The sequence below is a fragment of the Triturus cristatus genome, chromosome 7 (genome assembly GCF_964204655.1).
Source record: "Triturus cristatus chromosome 7, aTriCri1.1, whole genome shotgun sequence".
Classification (NCBI taxonomy): domain Eukaryota; kingdom Metazoa; phylum Chordata; class Amphibia; order Caudata; family Salamandridae; genus Triturus; species Triturus cristatus.
The window spans coordinates 1457157350-1457177370 of record NC_140590.1 but is presented as its reverse complement, the minus strand read 5'-3'; the positions used below and the strand labels follow the sequence as shown (position 1 = coordinate 1457177370).

The 20021-nt window shown below is 48.2% G+C and overlaps 1 protein-coding gene across 4 annotated transcripts in view; it reads right to left on the bottom strand.

Moving 5' to 3' along the window:
- Positions 1–20021, bottom strand: part of L3MBTL1 (L3MBTL histone methyl-lysine binding protein 1) — a 501211-nt gene that overhangs the window by 72098 nt on the left and 409092 nt on the right. The gene's annotated exons all lie outside the window — the stretch shown is intronic.

Here is a 20021-nt window from a genome sequence, read left to right as displayed (position 1 = left end):
ACACTCCATGCCTCCAGTGCCCATCCTAGGCATCTGATTGCGAGCATCCCCTATGGGGAATTGCTACGCCTAAAAAGGATATGCAGCACGGATGCCGAATTTAACATTTGCGCGGCAGAATCCATGCGTCGCATGAAAGCTAGAGGCTATTCAGATAAGATCTTGACATCAGCTCTAACTAAAACATCGTCCAGACCTAGAGCCAGTTTACTTCCAGCTCCCATAGCGGAAGAGTCTGTCCCGGAGGTTCTATCTGATTCACCAGCTACTCCCGAGACAACCGATAAGGCCCAATGTCCTAGACTAATCACAGCTTACAGTGAGAACGAACGCAAAATTAGATCCATCATTAATAAAAACTGGGGAATAGTACTCACTGACCCCGTTCTGAGAATGAGTCTGCCATCTAGCCCCACTATAACATTCAGTAGAGCCAGAAACATGGGGGCCGTGTTAGATCCTACCAGCCCTGAAATAAGAACTAAACCCAACTGGTTAAAACCCAAAGATGGTTTCTATAAATGCTCATCTTGCCGGGCGTGCAAGTTCGGGGTGAACACAACAGAATACTGTACTCCATTCAGCCCTACACCACACAAGATAATGGGAAACTATAACTGTAAAACTGATTTTGCAGTTTATGTTCTCACTTGTACCTGTGGGCTCAATTATATCGGAAGCACAAAGCTACAGGTACATGAGAGAATCCTTCAACATCTACGTGCCATCTTGCATAGTGATCCCAATTACCCAGTGGCACGCCACTTCAAACAAGTTCATGGTAACAATTTATCTTGTTTAAAATACTATGTGGTAGCTGCTGTCCCTAAACCACGCAGAGGAGGGAACAGAGAGGCTTTGCTCAGGAGATTGGAAACCAAATTTATTCTTAACTTCGATAGCAAATGCCCAAATGGTCTGAACAACACCGAAGATATGTACACATGCTTGTAAATAGGTATTCTGTGTGTTACCCTGAGCAGTGTGCTTTATATCGTACAGATTTTTTGAGTTTGTTTTTTGACCTGGTTCTAGATGATCTATTGTTTGAGTGTGTTGGTATTGGTAAAGTTCGTGGTCAGGAAAGAAATGTTGAGTGATTTTGGACTAACGTTTTATAACGGTGATTAATTGTGTGTTTCACTCATTTACACTTCGGCAGAGACACTGTATTATAGGGAAAGCATGTATTGATCTTTAAAAAAAATGGTTAAACTTGGACGTGGTCTAAGTTTACAATATAACTTTCCAAACAAAAGCTGGTGCCATCCCATAATATATTTCACTTTGTGTAATGTCTCAGCCGAGTTTGGGTTGCAAAATGCATTTTTTATTTTGTAACCATTTTACATTTATTATCTACACTAAACACCACATCAATTTGCACATGGTATATTTGTAAAATAATTCTACAATTAGCTCTGCTATGCACTTTATCTTCTTTGCACATTTCCTTCTAAACTAAAAGTCGCAAGTCTATTAATGATTACATGCATTTATGCAGTTATAATGAATTTTTGCACTGTTTATAAACGTGTATTTGGATTTATCCAGGGATTTTTAGATTGCCAAAATGAAGTCTTTTGATTTTGGAATTATATTGTAATTTCAAAAAGTTTTATTTTGCTTTTCTCCAGCCGACAACAATATACATTTCCGTTATAATATGATGGGAAATGCGGTTGGGGTTTTGTCCTTATGATTTTTTGGCACTAACGAGTATGGACATTACATTGATTATATTCGAGTCATGTAGTCTGTTTACTATGTTCTCCATTAACTTTTGGAACATGTGACTTTGGTGAGAAGGGCATATCACTTAAAATGGCGAAATCCACTCACAGCCTTTATGTGAACAAGGGCGCCTAAGCCCGAAACGCGTCATCTGTTGACTGCTGCTAGGTTTTAAATAAACATCTTGCCTGGAAAAAAGAAGTGGTTCGTTTCTCTTTCTTCGCTGCCGAGGCTTTGGTAGAAGTGGAAGGAGTGTTGTTTGCGATATATATATATATATGTATACATTATACAGTGGCAGTCACCACTGTATAGTTATAGTTAAGGCCTTATTACCATAGTAATTGTTTTTTTTGCTTTTGGCGCCCTTTGGCTAACCTTCACAAAACTTATAACAGAAAATGAATTCATCCTCATCAACTCCTTCCTGGAAAGTTTTGGGAATATCTGTCAAGCCAGAGTTGAGTAAAAGGGGGACCCAAAACACAATTTCCCCATGCAGTTTCCATAGGGATTTCTGAACAGCGCTACAGCCAAAACAGCTGAAAAGAATGACACAAGGATGGTAGTACCTTTTTCTAGAAAGTTATTTGCTAGCATATTATATGTCTCTTTCATTTCATTATAGTGGGACTCAGACATTTGTCAGAAAGCTAGATATTTACAAAGAAACCATTTTTTTGTGATTTGGCATAAATCTACCCAGTAGTTTCTGAAAAATTAATATCGAAAAAAATTACAGATATCTGGATGGTTGGATACTCACACGGGCGTGATACTTTAAAAGTTGGAGGCATCTGTTTTCCTGTCGCTCACATTGCTCCCGCAAGTCTCATGGGAGTTTGCATTCTGATTGGCGGACTGCGACCTGAAAACAAATGATGCTGCTGACTTTACAGGACTCGGAGATTTGGTCCCTGTGTCCAAATTAATAAAAAAAAGGTATAAGGGAGCAGGATAGGGATACCTGACTCCCAGGAATTTGTGTGTGTGGGGGAGGGGGGGGGGAGGGATCCTAGAAGGACCCACCTAGGGTCAAATTTAAAAAAAAGATCATTTTTTGAGATGCCGCAGGAGCCAATGCTGGTCCCTCACCTCCGACTCGAGTCCCACAGGAAACAGCCTGGGCAACCCTGCTCCCATGATATATGTATATACATTACCCAGTGACGGTTGCCACTGGGTAGTTATAGTTAGGTCAGCACTTACATAGGAAATGCTTTTTTAGTTTTGATTATGACTTTGGCATCATTTAACAAATCTTCCCAAAACTTTCCAAAAAAGTGTTTTTGTTTGCCTAATTTGTGCATGGTAAGTTTTGGGGTCAACTGTCAAGTGAGGGGCGAAAAAAAAAGGGGTGTCCAAAAATGCAAAATACCCATTTATTTTCCATAGACTTTTTCAAGAAGCACTATTGAAAAAACTGCTGAACAGAATTACACTAAATTGGGCAGGAATCTAGGTCTGGGCCCAGAAAGAGTGTTTTTTATTATTTGGTGTAAATCTGTTCAGTAGTTTTGGAGATATTAAGCTCCAAAAATATTATATCTGGACAGATGGGTTCGAAGGACTTTCTCAAGAATCACTCAAACTTAATTTTAAACAGAGCCTTCTGATTGGCCCATAAATCTTTTTTTCTCTTGGACCCAATCACTCCCAGAAGAGTGAGACTCCTGTGGAAGCAAGCACTCTGATTGGCTGCCAGCAACATGAGAAAAATGTTGCTGGCAGCCATTACAGGACGCGGGGACTTAGTCCTGCAATTGGTAAAAAAATTATATAAAGGGAGCAGGCTAGGAATACCCTGCTCCCCTAGTCCCTGTTGGGGTGGGGGGGGGGGAGGAGTGGCCCTACTCCGGGCCCAAAAATGCAAAAACAATCTAGCTTTTTTCTGTATCCTGCAGTAGTCCCTCTGAAAAGTGAATGGTGGCTCAACATTTTTTTAAATTAATATTTGAAGACGGGGCGTGAGTAGGTCCCCCTTACCTGAGCCCATTTGGGACCCTAGCGACCCCATTCCCCCAGGGCCAACTATTACAAAAAGAGGAGGGGAGCTTGCAGCCCCCTTCCCGAGCCTCTAAAGGCCCCGGACACCCCATTACCTGGGGCCCACTATATTAATTAAGTTGGGGAGGCATGCAGGTCTCCTCCCCGATCCTTAAAAGCCCCTGTGGACCTCATCTCTTGGTTCAAGTTGCATTATAAGGGGGGTGGGGCTGTGCTGTCTCCCTCCTCGAGTCTTCCTGGGTACCCCAATCCTAAGGGTCAATGCAACTTTGAAGGGGACGGTGCTGCTCGGCTCCCCTACCCAAAGCTGTTAAGGCCCCCAACGTTCCTGTCCCCCATGGCTGGCTCAAGTACTCTGTCCTGGGAAGCCCACCCCAAATAGTTTCCCAAAACATATGTCTTCCCCGCGTGGTGGGTTCATTTTGAAATCTCCTGTCAGGCAATGGCAAAAATGTCTTACCTGCCTGCAACAGTGTGAGCAGGAAAGGCATGTCTGTTCCCAGCTGGTGAAAGATTTAAACATGGTCTCGCCCGGTGGGGCCAGACGTCTGTTTGACTGCACACACTGCTACGAGTAGGGAAACAGATATTGCTCCCACCTGGAGGGACCAGGCATAAACAGCTGCTGGCTCCGGGTGGTAGCACTGCTGGCTCCTGCACTATGTGCTCCCTCCGCGGCCCCCAACTTGTGCTTTGTGGGTGCTCTGGGTGGGCACCGGGATACCCACCTCTGGCTCTGGAAAAAACTGAGGGAGGTGGGGGTCACACATCCACGCCCCTTAAAAATGCCTTTCAGCTCAAGGGGATGGGGTCCTTGGGGCTCAATATGGCTTGGAGAGGGGGTCGCGTGCCCTCCTCTCCTTAATAATAGAATTCAGTCAGATGTATGGGCTACCCGGGGCCTAAAAAGGCTTGTGAAAGGAGTTACTGCGTGGTCCCTTTCTCCTCTTTTATGCTATTTTCCCCAGGGGATGGGGCCCAGGGGTCTAATAAAGATCAGGGATGGGCGCCCCCTTCCCCTATTATTAGTGGTAGCCAAGGGATAAGGGGTCCTTGGGCTTAAGGCTCGAGGAGAGGGGACATGTGCCCTCCTTCCCAAGTATTACTGGTTGGCCCCAGGGGATGTGTCCCCGGGGTCCATTTGGGTTTGGGGAGGGAGGGTCACAACCCCCCCTCCTCAAAAATAACTGTTATTAGCCCTGAGGAATGTGGTCCCTGGGGCCTCTTAAAGATTGGTGATGTGTGCCACATGCCCCTCTCCCTATTATTTTAGCCTCAAGGCATGGGCCCCCAGGTTTTTTAAAGGCTCGGAAGGGGGCCACAAGCCCTGCCCCTATTTTTAATTTATTGCCCCAGGGTACAGGGGCCACAAGCCTTCTTTCTCTAATACAAACATGTTTGGCCACAGAAGATGGGGTCCCCAGAACCTCTTAAGGCTGGAGAAGGGGAGGCCAATCATCCCCCTCCACTAAAATTCATGTTTGGCCCTTTGGGATGGGGTCTCCGGACCTATTTATGCTTTGGGATCACATACTCCCCTCACCTAAATATATAGAAACTTTGGCCCTGGAGGAAGGCTTCCCCTTAAGGCTCGTGTAGGGGGCCACATGACCCCTCCTCTATAATTTGTATATCGCCCCAGGGAATGGGGTCCCCAGGGCCCATTTGGGCTCAAGTGGGGGCCAGTGTACTTCCTCCCATAATATAAATGTTTTTAGCCCTAGGAAATGGGGTCCGCTGGGCCAATAGTGGCTTTGAACCAGAGGGCCATGCAAGCTCGTCCCTCGGCAGGAAACTGGCTGCCTGTGAGGGGTGGGACGCAGGGTTTTCATGGTGGGGTTTGGCAGCCTAAAGGTCGTTTGCAGGCCCTGTCCGCAGGCCCTGCAGCCAATTGCACGCAGTGCACTGCCGAAGGCCATGGATGGTATGTGCTTTCCTTGCTGCGTGGGGTTGGCTGCAGGGCCTGACCTTGCATGGAGGGCGAATCTGCGTTACGTATGGTAATATAATATAACTTTTTGTTGAAAAAAACCTTGAAATTCACTGAAAAAACACAATGGTTTAAGTGAGGATACAGTTGGGAATTGTACTTATCTTAATTTGCATTAAAAAAACCTTAGAAATTTGCCGAAAAGGTTAAGGTGACGCTACAGTTAGGTGAACATTTCAGTGCCATTGTAACATCTTGAACTACAAAAAAAACAACAGAAATTCTCCAGTAAAAGTTAGCAGAGCTAACTATAACTTGCGCCGCCCCCAAGCATTGCTTATGGCCTCACATATTACATCACTTATGACATGTTCTATGACATCATTAATGGCATCAATCATGACATCCAAAATGCATCTGCTGGTTTTCCTATTCTTGTTTCTTGAGCTTTTTTCTTGAAAGCTCATGCCTACCCTTTGCTCAAACCTTTGCTGGTTCACTTTAAGCTGACACATTCTGCATGAAATTTCACCGGATATTTTGGCTAGGAAAGTTCCTTTATGGAACCAATAATTCCTCTTTTCCACATTTTGCATCTTGAATGATTTACATTTAGATAATATGTAACCTCAGGCTGAACAATCTCTTTGATATATATGCTGATTTCTAAATGACTAAAGATTGTAACATTGACTAATCTGCTAAGAAACCTTCATGGTTTGGAAACTTTTCTCCTTGTCATTCTTGTGGAGCCAAATAGGTTCCACTGTAATCTGATTATACTGCTGATGTTAGCTCCTACAATACATATTCAGTCAATAATAAAAGGTCCATACACCAGTGGTGCAGCATGTATCATGACTACACCAGGTCTGCACCCACTGCCACTCACTTAGATGGCCAATCAAGGCTACATTCAGATATTGGAATACACCAATTGGCAAAGGAACAGTGATGCAGTGGGCTGTGTAATATAGGTAATGGTCTGAGCCCATGGCCACTCACTCAGATGTTCACTCAGGGCTACATTCAGGAATTGAAACATGCCTCAGGAGGTAAAGATACAGTGATGCAGTGGGTGTCCATAGTTTCAACTTTTCCTTTCCCTCCAACTTTTTACCTCTACTTATCACCCTTACCGCAATCCTTTTTAACAGCTTCCATCCTCTCTCTACCTCTCTGTGTTCACTTTATCAATCATTTTTCCCTCCCTCTACACTTGTGCCCTTGCTCGCCCCATCTGTTTTCTTCCTCTTTTTGATATTTGTATATACGTTCACTTTCTCACTTCCGTTTTTCTGTAGTTCAAGATGTTACAATGGCGCTGAAATGTTCACCTAACTGTAGCGTCACCTTAACCTTTTCGGCGATTTTCTAAGGTTTTCACCCCTGCAATTATACCTTTCATTCCTCTATGTATTCTAACTTTCTTCCACAGTACTTCCTTTTACCTTTCCCTCTTCTACCATTCTCTCCTCATCTGCCCTCTCTTTTGCCTTCTTTCTTCTCATGAGAAATTGGGTTATTGGTTGAGAGGGGTGAAACACATTTCAAGCAACAAGTACAATTTGTGTCAGGGTGAACCACAAAAGTCACTAAATTAACCTGTACCCAACCAAATGGTAACTTGGCACAAAAGCAGGCAGGCTTAACTTAGAGGCAAAGTGTGAAGTATTTATGTAGCACTTAATCAGTAACAACGTGAAAATACAACACAAGAAAAATCCCACATCAATATAGGACAATAGAATAAATATTAATAAATAAAATGATAACAGAATGTCAAAATTCCAAACAGTAAAACTGGAGGTATGCATTTCAATGTCCTAGGTAAAAGTAGCGTCAAAAAGGGCATAGTGCCAAATGGAATTATCTGGTTGTGGCGGACCGGGAAAAAGTCACATATTCATGCCAACCGCAATGGAGCACAGGCTGGGTATAGGACTGAGTTTGGCCTGCTGGGAAATATACCTGGTTGTACTTGGACTGAAAGATGAGGTCCTGTGTCATGCTGTTTTCAGCTACGTCATTTCTGATGGGGCTGCTGATCAGGAGCTGTGAAGTGCTGCATTGAGGTGTGTCACGCTACCTCGGTTCCGATTAGGCTGCTGATCAGGAGTTGTGAGATGCTGCAATGCTAGATCCTGCATTGAGATGCGTTGTGCAGCATTGGTTCTGATGAGGCTGCTGATCAGGGGCTGTGAGGTGCTGCAATACGGGACCTATGTCGTGCACTGCCAAGTTGCGTTGGTTCGGATGAGTTCTTCATTCAGGAGCTGCGAGGTGATGTGAGGTCTTGCGTTCTGGTGCATAGGTTCTGAGGGAACCCACAGCGGGGCCAGGAGAAGTACACTATGAAGCCAGCCATGGGTCCAGGACCTGGGGGACACCTCTTGGGGCTCAAGACTGACTTCAGCAGAGGCCAGCAGCAGGGCACAGGTAGGGCCACTTGAGTCTGGGCAGCTGGGAAGATGCAGGACATGTCTCTGTAGCATATGACTCTGTAGCTCAGAACAGGAGGCAAGTCAGCTAGCCCTAGGAGTCACTTTGGTGATTCTGGGTTCAAGGAGCAGGTCCAGTCTTCCTTACTCAGGCAGCAGGGCATTCCATCTTAGAGCAGGGCAGTCTGGCACTCCTTCCAGGAGCAGGGCAGCAAAGCTGCCTGAGGCTTCCTCAGGTCCAGAAGTGAACGGAAGAGTGGGTCTAAGGATTCATTTTTTATACCCGTTGCCAGCTTTGGAGTGGAAGAAACCTCTGGAGTCCCCCCCCTTCCACAGAAGTATTTGGAAATACTTGCCTACCTGCCCTGGTCGCAGTCTGTCTGCATTCATAACAGGCAAGTGTGAGGTTATATGTTTGTGAGCTGAAACAGGGTCTTTGAAGTGCAAGGAGGGGTGCGCACAGCTCACCCTCCCCCATCCTGCCAACAACCAGGGCCTCTATTGTGTGGCTATCTGGGAGGAATACACAAGGGCCATGTGCCACGACACCTAGTCAGGCACAAAATGGCTAGGACAAGAAACTTCCAACTTTCTGAAAGTGGCATTTTCAACATTGTTAATTAAAACCCAATACTACCATTAAATATGATTTTAAATTACAATTCCTTAGACACCATGATATTTCTATCTGCTCTCAAACAAAATATATCACCTATTAAAAGTAATAAGGTAACCCAATGTTCTCCATCAGAGAGGCAGGCCTTAAAGTAGTAGAAAACAAGTTTGTGAGTTTTTCACTACCAGGACATGTATAACTTAAATGTACATATTCCACTTTTTAAATACAATGCACCCTGCTCTATGGGCTGTTTAGGGCCAACATTAAGGGTGACTTATATGTATTAAAAAAGGAGTTTTAGGCCTGGAAAATATGCCAATCAGGTGTAAGTCAATTTCTACTATGTTTTAGGTACTGAGTACAAGCACTTTAGCACTGGTCAGCAGTGGTAAAGTACACAAAGCACTAAGGCCAACACAAATGAATTCATCAAAACAGGAGGGGAGAAGGCAAAAAGCTGTGGGGTGACCCTGCAGAGAGGGCCAAGTCCTACAGTTCTCTTTTTTCCGGACCTCTGTCACTTCTGCGCAATTTTCCTATTTCATGTTTTCCTTCACTTTCTCCTGCATTATTCATTCTCTTTCTCACTATTCATTCCTCTACATGCCCAACTATGGGCCGGATTTTGATTATGGCAGATGGGTTACTCCTTCGCAAACTTGACACTATGCTGTCTGCCTTATTACAAGTGCATTATATGCATTGCACTTGTAATGAGGTGGACAGTGAACCCATCACATTTTTGATTGAGTACCCAAATGCCAAACTCTAAATTATGGCATGTGTCCAGGGCCGGACTGGCCACAGCGGGCACCTGGAATTTCCCCGGTGGCCACCAGGGTGGGGGCCGATTTTGGCCCCCTGTGGACCGTTTTTGTTATCGGGGGTCAGAAAAATCGGCCCTCTGTAACAAAATCAGCCAAAACCGGCCCTAGCAAACCGCTCAGCTGCACCCCCCTCTCCCCCAGGGCGGCCCAGACGAGCAGTTTGCCCATGCCGGTTTTGGTTCCCAGTCCGGCCCTGCATGTGTCTGTATCTAAGTGAATGGCGCTAATCAAATAGTGTGCTGGAGTATGCAACAATATGTGACTGGTTCAGTAGTGTTTTTTTATCCTAATCCTCAGTGAATGTCTCATTATATACCTGTACATATAATTCTGAGTGTGCTACTAAGTGTAGAAGGGAGAGGAAATGCATGTGCCTCAGTGTGTCTCTTGGTATTTCTCCAAACTTAGATAGATATGCGTTTATAGATATGTGTATTAATCTCTGTGTATCAGTTCAGTTTATTTCAATATTGTGTTTATTAGGACATATGTTCATAAAACATAAATTCCAACATTGTTAAAAACATCTAACAAGAACATAAGCCATACTATTAATATAAGCTCATTAAAAGCTCATTAAAAAATGACCCTTTATGTTTAATGAACATTAAAAACGTCCTATATCGACAGCAACATCCAAAAATACATATACAGCAATAAAGCAATTTCCTCAGACCTTGATCTAATCTCATATTTTAGAAAAATAGTTTTTCAAAATTAAAATGAATAAATAATAAGGACAATCAATGAGAACATGGCAAATAGAACATGTCATTTTTAAAAATCATTTACATATTGCATTATTATCCTTTATCCCATTACACCATTCGAAGCGAGAAAAAATTGGATTATAACCAGGCCGCATTTTAAGTAGATCGAAGTGCCTTTGGGGGTTTGAGAAATCTGTCAGGTATGGGAAAACCTCTGTCTGACTATGAGTGTTAATTAACTGTGAGCAATAAAGGAGGTTTCTCTCAGAGTGGTTCTGACCATCTGAGCCACCCAGATATTTTGCTTTTTGAACACCTATTTGTTGAGCTTTTACTGTGGGGGAGCCTCATAAGTTGGGACTGCATGTGTATTTTACCGGTGTCCCCCTGGCACTAGTAGGCCACGGCGCTGCAGCCAGAGCAAGGGACACGGGGCTGGTTACATGCAGACACGTGTGTACATGCATGTGTACAAGTGTAAGGGCGGCGCAGGGAAGATGCCTGGCGTGAGCAGCTACAAAGTGAATGGTGTGGCAGACTTATGCAGAACTGGGTGGTGACATGGAATAGGCTTTCTACAATGGAAAGAAACATTTGAGGGAAAGTCAGTGTGCTTTACTGTTTTTATTCCATTATTCTCTTATGAGGATGGGGAGCACAAAGGCTAGTTTTACTTTCCTAGGGCCTAAAAGTTCAAGACACGCGCCAAAGTCCACTGTAACTTCTGTGAGAAGAAGTATTCTGCAGAGTCCAAAGTCATATTTGTACTGCTTTTGGGTCATCCAGAAATGTAATGTAAAATGTAATGTAATGTAAAAATGTACTTCTATAGCGCTACTACCACTCCAGGGAGTATCTTGGCGCTCAACCAACCAGAAGTCATATTTCTCTGAGTCAGCTCGTAAACAGGACCTGGCTGGGGCTGACCCTGTCAGGCTGAATTAATGACCTTCCTCCCCAAGCTGTAGTGTCAGAGGCCCAGCCCTGCACAGCAAGCATTCCATGTGCGAAGGCATCCACTCCAAGAAGAGAACATGGGTGGAGCTATAGGCTCATCCATCAGCAGCTGTCACCTGGTGCCAGGCACCAAGCTGCGAGGGAGAGAAGGCATCGAGAGAGGAAGGAGCTCTCAGAGACCATGTGGCATGAGATCCCTGGACGACGCCATTTTGAACAAACCAAGAGGTCTGGGCAGGAAGGAGGGAGCAGGGGCAGAGAAGTGAGGTGTCGCTGTGTGATAGGGCAAACAGAGACTTCCTGCCAGCCCCCTCCAAAATTCTTTAAAAGAGTTTGCACAGGAAGAGGAGCTCTCTCTGGGGTGTGGTCTGCTGAGGAAGACTGGTGCTGGAGCCTGACGCCATGGGCAGTTGGAAGGAGGAACCCCCTGACTGTCCCAGGATCATGAATAGCACCAGGAGGGAAGCCCAGGTCCAGTGAGCAGGATCCTGGGCCTCTGCGCAAGAAGAAGAGAGGCCCAGGAAGGCAGCCAAGTAAAGGGCTAGTGCAGGGAGCCAGTGAGAACAGCTCCCTGCTGAATGCACCCTCTTGGAGGCCAGGAGGGCAAAGAAAAGCACTCCAGATGGCGAGAGCTGGCCACCAGAAGCAAGAAGAGGCCAAGATTGTCAAGGTCGGCCGCGGGGGCCCGAAATATGGCCCCCAGAATTTAGGCAACCTTTGACCCTTGCTGAACACCGACGACGAAGCGTGTGGGTCTCTGCCGCCAGTCTGGGGTGTGCCCCTGGGTTGGGTCAGAGCTCGGAGGCTGCCCCAGAAGGAGGAGAGGCCGTAGAGCCCCACCACGCCCCCGGAAAGGTACCTACGGGTCCCCGGCATCTACGGGGCCTCCACGAAGAAAAGTCGGGGAGCGCCGTCACGCTTCCCGTGAAGGTGCCCCAGGGGGTGCCAGGAGCCCATCCTGGACCCCGACAACCAGAGGAGGGCGGGGCGCATCTTCATGCCCCTGACACAAGGCTCCAGGGGCCCGGGACCCCTGAGACCCACCAAAAATGAAGCCGTTGCGCTCCCTGTGAAGACCGTGGTGGTCCGGGACCCCATTTCCGGGCCCCCCGAAGTCAGGGAGCGCCAGTGCGCTCCCCGTGAAGTTGGGCAGGTTCGGGTGCCAGGAGCCCACCCTGGCTCCCGAAGGAGAACGGAGGTGGGGAAGCGCCGTCGCGACCCCCTGGGATTAATGGAAGGGGCCCGGGACCCCATCTCCGGGCCCGACGTGCGGGAAAAGGCAGAGGGAGTGCCGTGACACTCCCCTGAGGTCCGGCAGGACCGGCAGGATTCCCCGCGTCTGCCCGCCGGAGCGGGCAGACCAGAGGAGAGGCGCTGGCTCCCGCGGCAGCTCGGAAGTGTGCTGGCCAGACGGGGAGCCGACAGGAGCCGCCGGGGAGGGGTCCCTGAGCAGCTCCCTAACCAAAGGCAAGACGGGGTGCCCGGGTGGGACCAGCCCCTGAAAAAGAAGTGAAGAGGTACCAGGGGCCCGGGTGTGACCGGGCCCCTGAAAATCAGCAGGAGCAGCTGGGGGTGGGCTCCCCGAGCTGCATCACTCACCGGGCAGCACGGGGGTCCAGGTAGGACCGGGCCCTCCAGCGAGGATCCGCAGCAGCGCAAGGCAGCCGAAAATCACGAGCACGGCTCTCCCCAAGCAGCGTGGGAGCCGCTACTATAATATGCGCAGGCTGGAGGGGCTCGACCCATAATGCCTTGCAGGCCTGGACCAGCCTGCAAGGAAAGGCGGATCGTTTTCCATGTGTGGGGGCCCCAGGAGAATGGGGTCACCACCCAGTGAGTGCCAAGGTGAAGGGGGAGCTGCAGGAGTACACAGACTCCCCCAGCACGAGAGATGAAAGTTCCCCCTCTAAGTCCCATGGGGACTTAAAAGAATAACCCCTCAAGGGCTCAGCCAACAATCAACTTTTCACTGGGCTGGAACTTTTGTTCTACAGCTGGCGGGTGCCTTAAGGATTGCCTCATTATGTGGAAGGCTGTGCTGGGGATGTCTGGAGAAAGGCATCCCATGGAGGTGAAGTGGTGTAATTGCATCAGAAATGCATTTACTAATGTTATTGTTTTTAGAGGGACTGAAAGCCGCATGTGTTATGTGAAGTACCTGTGTAAGGTGGAGTCATAAGCAAAGTGGGGTTATGTTGCCAGACATTCCTGCTAGGGTGTCTGGCTGTAAATGCTTAATCCTGTGATTTTACCTGTGATGCCTTTTAGAGGCTGTGATTGCAATGCCTTACAACTGTTATCAACTGTTATCAGCTATGAAAAGTAGCTCATTTCTAGTGATGCCCAAACATGTATTCTTGCTACTGCGTTAGGGGAGGAACAACCCAGACTGTTAGCCATAAGATGTAGAGGTGTATACTGTATGGTCAGTACAAGATGCTCAGTCAGGGTTATGTGTCCCCAGGGCATGTGTACCTATTATTAATGCTTGTTGAGATGATGGGGTGGGTCGTCACTGGGATGGTGCCAGTTGGCAAGGCCCTCGAATCATGTTGTCTCAACCCACTGCATTAGGGGGCAAGATGATGTGCATACATGGGAGTGGTGGTACTAGACCCCACCCACCCATGGGAGGGGTGGAGATGTTATGCAATGTCACAAAGTAATTCCAACAGCTTATGTATATTTCTCTATTGGTGCATAGTATTGAGTAGTGTGTATGTCTAATAAATGTACTCTTACTTTTAGAAAGCAAAGTCTAGACTGGACAATCAATTATTGAGTGTTATTTCTGCGCACCTGTAATGGTGATTACTAGCCCACACCACCTCCCTTGAGTAAGCCTTAGACTGCTCTGCAACGCTACCCTCTTAGAGTCAAGCGCTACAATAGGGTGTTTGGTTCCCAGTGAAGGACAAATGTGACATGTTATTTGTGCAGGCCTCACAGATACTGCCTCATTTTCCAACATTGGTGTCTAGCGGCGTGAAACATATTATCCCATTCTTGTGCGCATTTATGGCATTTGATAAGTCCAGTTTTGCCACACATTATCTATGCAGTAATGAGCAAATGGAAGAGCACAAGGCTCTGAGAAGGGTTCAAAGGTTTGGTTAAGTGAATTAAAAGTATGGGAAAGGAAAGCCCAGTGCACATACATGTCATGTGAAGATATGGTTTAAATTGAAACTGTATTGATATGACTGAGTTATGTTGATTGTCATGTGCTAGCGGGATGGTGCTTTCCAGGAAAGGATTGCATACAAATGTTCTAAGCCATATTGTACACCTTTGTACCCTAACACTCACACACTACACCTGCATGAGGAGGGTTTCTCCTCAAGAGATAGACAGCAACTGATGCCTACATCACAGAAGGGGGTGCATGGGTGGAGTGACCTTTGGGGGGACCAGAGAGGTAGGGGTCCTGGGAGATTCCTGTGCTTTTTAAGGGCAGGGAGGGTTTCCACAAAAGGGCCCCCAGATATCCTTCCCCCGCTGAAATTGTTCTTGCCATTGGCGCACGTCAAAACGACTGGAAGGGTGGGGCAGGAGGTTTCTTTACCCTGGGTAGTAACACCCCAGGGGTTCCCATGGTAGGGGACCTCAAGAAACGTTTCCCATGGTGGGAGGAGGGTGTGGTAGGGTGTGTCCGGCAGGCCCCCCAGGTTAACTGGTAGGGAGGTGAGCAACCCAGGGGTGGCCCATGGTAGTGGGTGGCCCCAAAGCAGGGTAGTTCTATAGCAGAATGTGTAGTGGTAGCCCCTAGGTACACTAGTTGGGCTAGGTAATTGACCCAGTGGAGATCTGAGTGGGAGTGATGTGCTCCCTAGATTCCAGGTGAAGGGTTAGTGGTGGACCCTGAGGTGTCAGGGTTGGGTAGGTGGTTACCCAGGGAAGCAACAGGATGTCATTCTGGAGCTTGTGTTGTGAACCTGAAGTGGTGGCTGGGGCGATGCCTAGCCGGTAACCAGTCAGGTAGGTCCTGTGGGACTTGGACCTGAGGACTAGGAGCATGGGGGGTGTTCCTCTAGCTCGATGCAGGAGGTGGACTTCTGCAAGGTAGTACCACCCTGAACGCAGGTGGGGCCCATCTTAAGTGAAGGGACCCTGTGTTTCCAATGGGGGGGTGCAGGCCTAGTCGGGATCTTTAGGGTCCCTGGCTGAGTGTGGTAGCACTACCCTCAAGGCAAGTGGGGCCTATCTTAAGTGAAGGGTCCCTGCTCTTCAGAAGGGGTGGTGCAGGCCATCCAGGGATCATGAGAGTCTCTGGAAGGTCTCCCAAGGCACTGCAGGGAGACCGGGGAGAGCTATGAGAGGTGGGCCTGGGTGTAGCTATCTCGGGGCCCACAGGCTCTCTACAGGTACTCCGGGAGGAGAACACGCCTCTTGGAGGGAGAGGTGCATAGGCTCTGTTCTCGCAGCGGAGAACAATGAAGGGGTCTAGGTTCCTGGGGTAGTTTCAATGTGGAGCTACTGACAGGGGGAATGAGCTGTAGTTTGTCTGATGAGGCACCCTCAGGGATCTCCCCCTGGCACTGCCAGTGTGGTGGTGAGGCCGGTCAGAGGTCCTATCAGGGAGCCAGGCCAGTGGCCAAAGGAGCTTTTCTGTGTGGGGAAAGTACGAATGGCTATGCTTTCTTTAGGGAAGACAGTCATCCCGAAAGGGTGGTGGCAGGTGAATGACCCCAGCGGCAGGCTGAAGGTGAGGGTCCAGAGAGGTTGCATCTGTGGGGTGCAAGGACCAAATGGAGAGACGGTACTGGTTGGAACAAACTCTGGAAGGGAGACCAGCTAGTGATCTAGGGAATGGGATGTAGACCTATCCCAGAAGACCACATCGGTGCTGAGGCACTGTACCCTTGTCCAGAGAAGCGGTAGGCATAGTGTCCAAGGGCAAAGGTGGGCCTAGTTAGTCTGAGTCCATGTAGACCGTGAGTGACCTAGAGGTATCTAACCTAGAGCCCGGAGGGTTCTTAGGGTAGTCTGGGATCCCTGTCAATGGGGAAGCCTCATGGATGGAAGGAGTAGGTTATCTGAGTGGATAAATGGTGAGTAACGGGGGTCTGGTGAGAACCCCTTATAACTAGTTATCGCTGACTACGGGAAGAGTACCCATGTTGGGTGGCTAATTCTTCCCTGTAGGAATCAGCTGGGCGCGGCGTGTGTTAAAAAGTGGTTCTGACCATCTGGGATTTTTTGCTTTTTGAACACCTATTTGTTGAGCTTTTACTGTGGGGGAGCCTCATAAGTTGGGACTCATCCACATTGAACTCATGTTGAAAGGGACTGCATGTGTATTTTACCGGTGTCCCCCTGGCGCGGGTAGGCCAAGGCGCTGCAGCCAGAGCAAGGAGCTGGTTACATGCAGACACGTGCGTACATGCATGTGCACAAGTGTAAGGGCGGAGCAGGGGGGATACCTGGCGTGCGCAGCCCAGCAGCATCTACAAAGTGAATGGTGTGGCAGGACTTATGCAGAACTGGGTGGTGACATGGAATAGGCTTTATACAATGGGAAGAAACATTTGAGGGAAAGTCAGTATGCTTTACTGTTTTGATTCCATGATTCTCTTATGAGGATGGGGAGCACATGGGCTAGTTTTACTTTCCTAGGGCCTACAAATTCAAGACACTCACCAAAGTCAACTGTAACTTATATGAGAAGAAGTATTCTCCAGAGTCCAAAGTCATATTTATACTGCTTTTGGGTGATCCAGAAATGTCATATTTCTCTGAGTCAGCTCATAACCAGGGCCTGGCTGGGGCTGACCCAGCCAGGATGAATTAATGACCTTCCTCCCCAAGCTGTAGCGTCAGAGGCCCAGCCCTGCACAACAAGCATTCCAAGGGCAAAGACCTCCACTCCAAGAGGAGAAGATGGGTGGAGCTACAGGTTCATCCATCAGCAACTGTCACCTGGTGCCAGGCACCAAGCTGCTCTGGAGAGAAGGCAGCGAGGGAAAAAGGGGCACTCAGAGACCATGTGGCATGAGACCCCTGTACGACGCCATTGTGAACAAACGCGGAGGCCTGGGCAGGAAGGAGGGAGCAGGGGCAGAGAAGTGATGTGTTGCTGCGTGATAGGGCAAACAGAGACTTTCTGCCAGCCCCCTCCCCTATTCTTTAAAAGAGTTTGCACAGGAAGAGGAGCTCTCTCTGGGGTGTGGTCTGCTGAGGAAGACTGGTGCTGGAGCCTGCGCCATGGGCAGTTGGAAGGAGGAACCCCCTGACTGTCCCAGGATCCTGAATAGCGCCAGGAGGGGAGCCCAGGACCAGAGTGAGCAGGAGCCTGGGCCTCTGCGCAAGAAGAAGTGAGGCCCAGGAAGAGAGCCAAGTGAAAGGCTAGTGCAGGGAGCCAGTGAGAACAGCTCCCTGCTGAATGCACCCTCTTGGAGCCCAGGAGGGTGAAGAAAAGCGCTCCAGATGGTGAGAGCTGGCCACCAGGAGCAAGAAGAGGCCAAGATTGTCAAGATTGGCTGTGGGAGGCCGAGATATGGCCCCCAGAAGGTAGGCAACCTTTAACCCTTGCTGAAGACCGATGACGAAGCACGTTTTGGGTGTGCCCCCGGGATGGGTCAGGGCCCGGGGGATGCCCCAGAAGGAGGAGAGGCCGGGGAGCCCACCCTGAGGTGGGGGAGCGCTGTCGCTCCTCCCGGGACGACTGGAAGGGGCTCAGGACCCTATCTAACATGCCACTCCCCCGAGTCAGGATTCCCTGCATCTTCCCGCCAGAGTGGGCAGACCAGAGGAGAGGCGCCGGCTCCCGCGGCAGCATGGAAGTGTGCTGGCCAGACGGGTAGCTGGCTGGGAGCCGCCGGGGGTGGGGTCCCTGAGCGGCTCCCCAACCAGAGGCCAGATGTGGTGCTCGGGTGGGACCGGACCACGAAAAGGAAGTGAAGAGGTGCCGGGCCCCCCAAAAATCAGCAGGAGCAGCCAGGGGAGGGCTCCCCGAGCTGCATCTCTCACCGGGAAGCACGTGGGTCTGGGTAGGACCAGGCCCCCCAGTGAAGATCCGTCGCAGCGTGAGGCAGCTGAAAATCACGAGCGTGGCTCTCCCCAAGCAGCAGGGGAGCTACTACTATATTATGTGCAGACTGGAAGGACTCGCCCCATAATGTCTTTCAGGCCTGGACCGGCCTGCAAGGAAAAGCGGATCGTTTTCCTCGTTTGGTGGCCCCAGGGAACGGGGTCACCACCCAGTGAGTGCCAAGGTGATGGGGGAGCTGCAGGAGTACGCAGACTCCCCCAGCACGAGAGATGAAAGTTCCCCCCCCTAAGTCTCATGGGGACTTAAAAGAATAACCCCTCAAGGGCTCAGCCAACAATCAACTTTCCTCATTGTGTGGAAGGCTGTGCTGGGGATGTCTGGAGAAGGGCATCCCCTGGAGGTGAAGAGGTGTAATTGCATCAAAAATGCATTTACTAATGTTATTTCTTTTAGAGGGACTGAAAGTCACATGTGTTATGTGCAGGGACGGACTGGCCGTAGCGGGCACCGGGCATTTCCCTGGTGGGCCGCAAGGGTGGGGGCTGATTTTGGGCCCCTTGGGGCTGTTTTTGTTACAGGGACGTTTCTGCACATAGCTGCAAAATCGGCCCTGTAACAAAATCGGCCGAAACCGGCCCTGGCAAACAGCTCGGCCGTCCCCAGGGGAGCCGGCCGAGCTCTTTGCCAGGGCCAGTTTTGGTTCCCAGTCCGGCCCTGACATTAGCAATGAAAACAGTAAGTCACTCACAGTAGTATTCTCAAGCTTTTTAGTCTCATTATTTCCTTTGCTTGTTTTCCCGAGACATTCATCTTTCCACTAGGAATGTACCAACATCTGCCAAAGTAGCAGAAGTAAACCACATGCACTGCTCCACCCTACTCCAGAATATCACTGATATGAGTGCGTGTAGTCTCACCCCTCATTTTTTGTGCTCTCAGCACACCTTGATTCTGAAAATACACATATTCAAGAAGAAGGGACCTTCAGTAACTTGTTTATAAAAAGCCCTTTTCACATGCTGGGCAAAATTATTGATCTTTACATGTTCATTGTTTCATGGCAGCTGTTATAAACAAAAATGGCTCAGTTAAGCATGTTCCCCAGCATGATACAAGCAAACTAGCGCAAGGTTGTGGAGCAGGCCTGTTACACATAGCACTTGCAAACAGTATGAATTATTCCAAGTGGATAGAAACACTGTGACAAATACTCTGAGCTCATACACGCCAGAAATAGCTAATAACTACAAAAATGTAAGTTGATGGTGAACCTCCACAGCTAACACTGATGCTTACATTTTACATGGACCACCACTGATTACACTGAGCTTGCACTCCATAAATTGATGAACGATTCAGATGCTCTCATCTTACTTAAGCTGATTATAGTTTTGATTTGTTTGAATACTTGATGTATTTGCTCTGGGGTATTAAAAGATGCATAACATAAGAACTGAAAAGATATTGAATCTCGTCTTATTCACAATAATTTCAGAGAAGCAACTGGGCTTTTTTCAAGATTCATGGGATCTTACTAACAGAAACCTGAAATGTTTAGATTACAATATGCATATGCTATCCATGATCATAAGATAATGTAGAGTTGTATACAGAGTACATTTTGGGACTGTTAAGTAGCATTTGATTTGGGTATGAATTGGTGGTCTTTCTCTCCCAGAGAAGCCTACACTCATATTCTGAAAACACAACAACAGAATCTTCCATAGCCCCACTATCCAATGATTTTCTTTCCGAATCTCCTTCCCTTCAATTTCAAATGATTTGATTCTAAAACGCATTAAGGG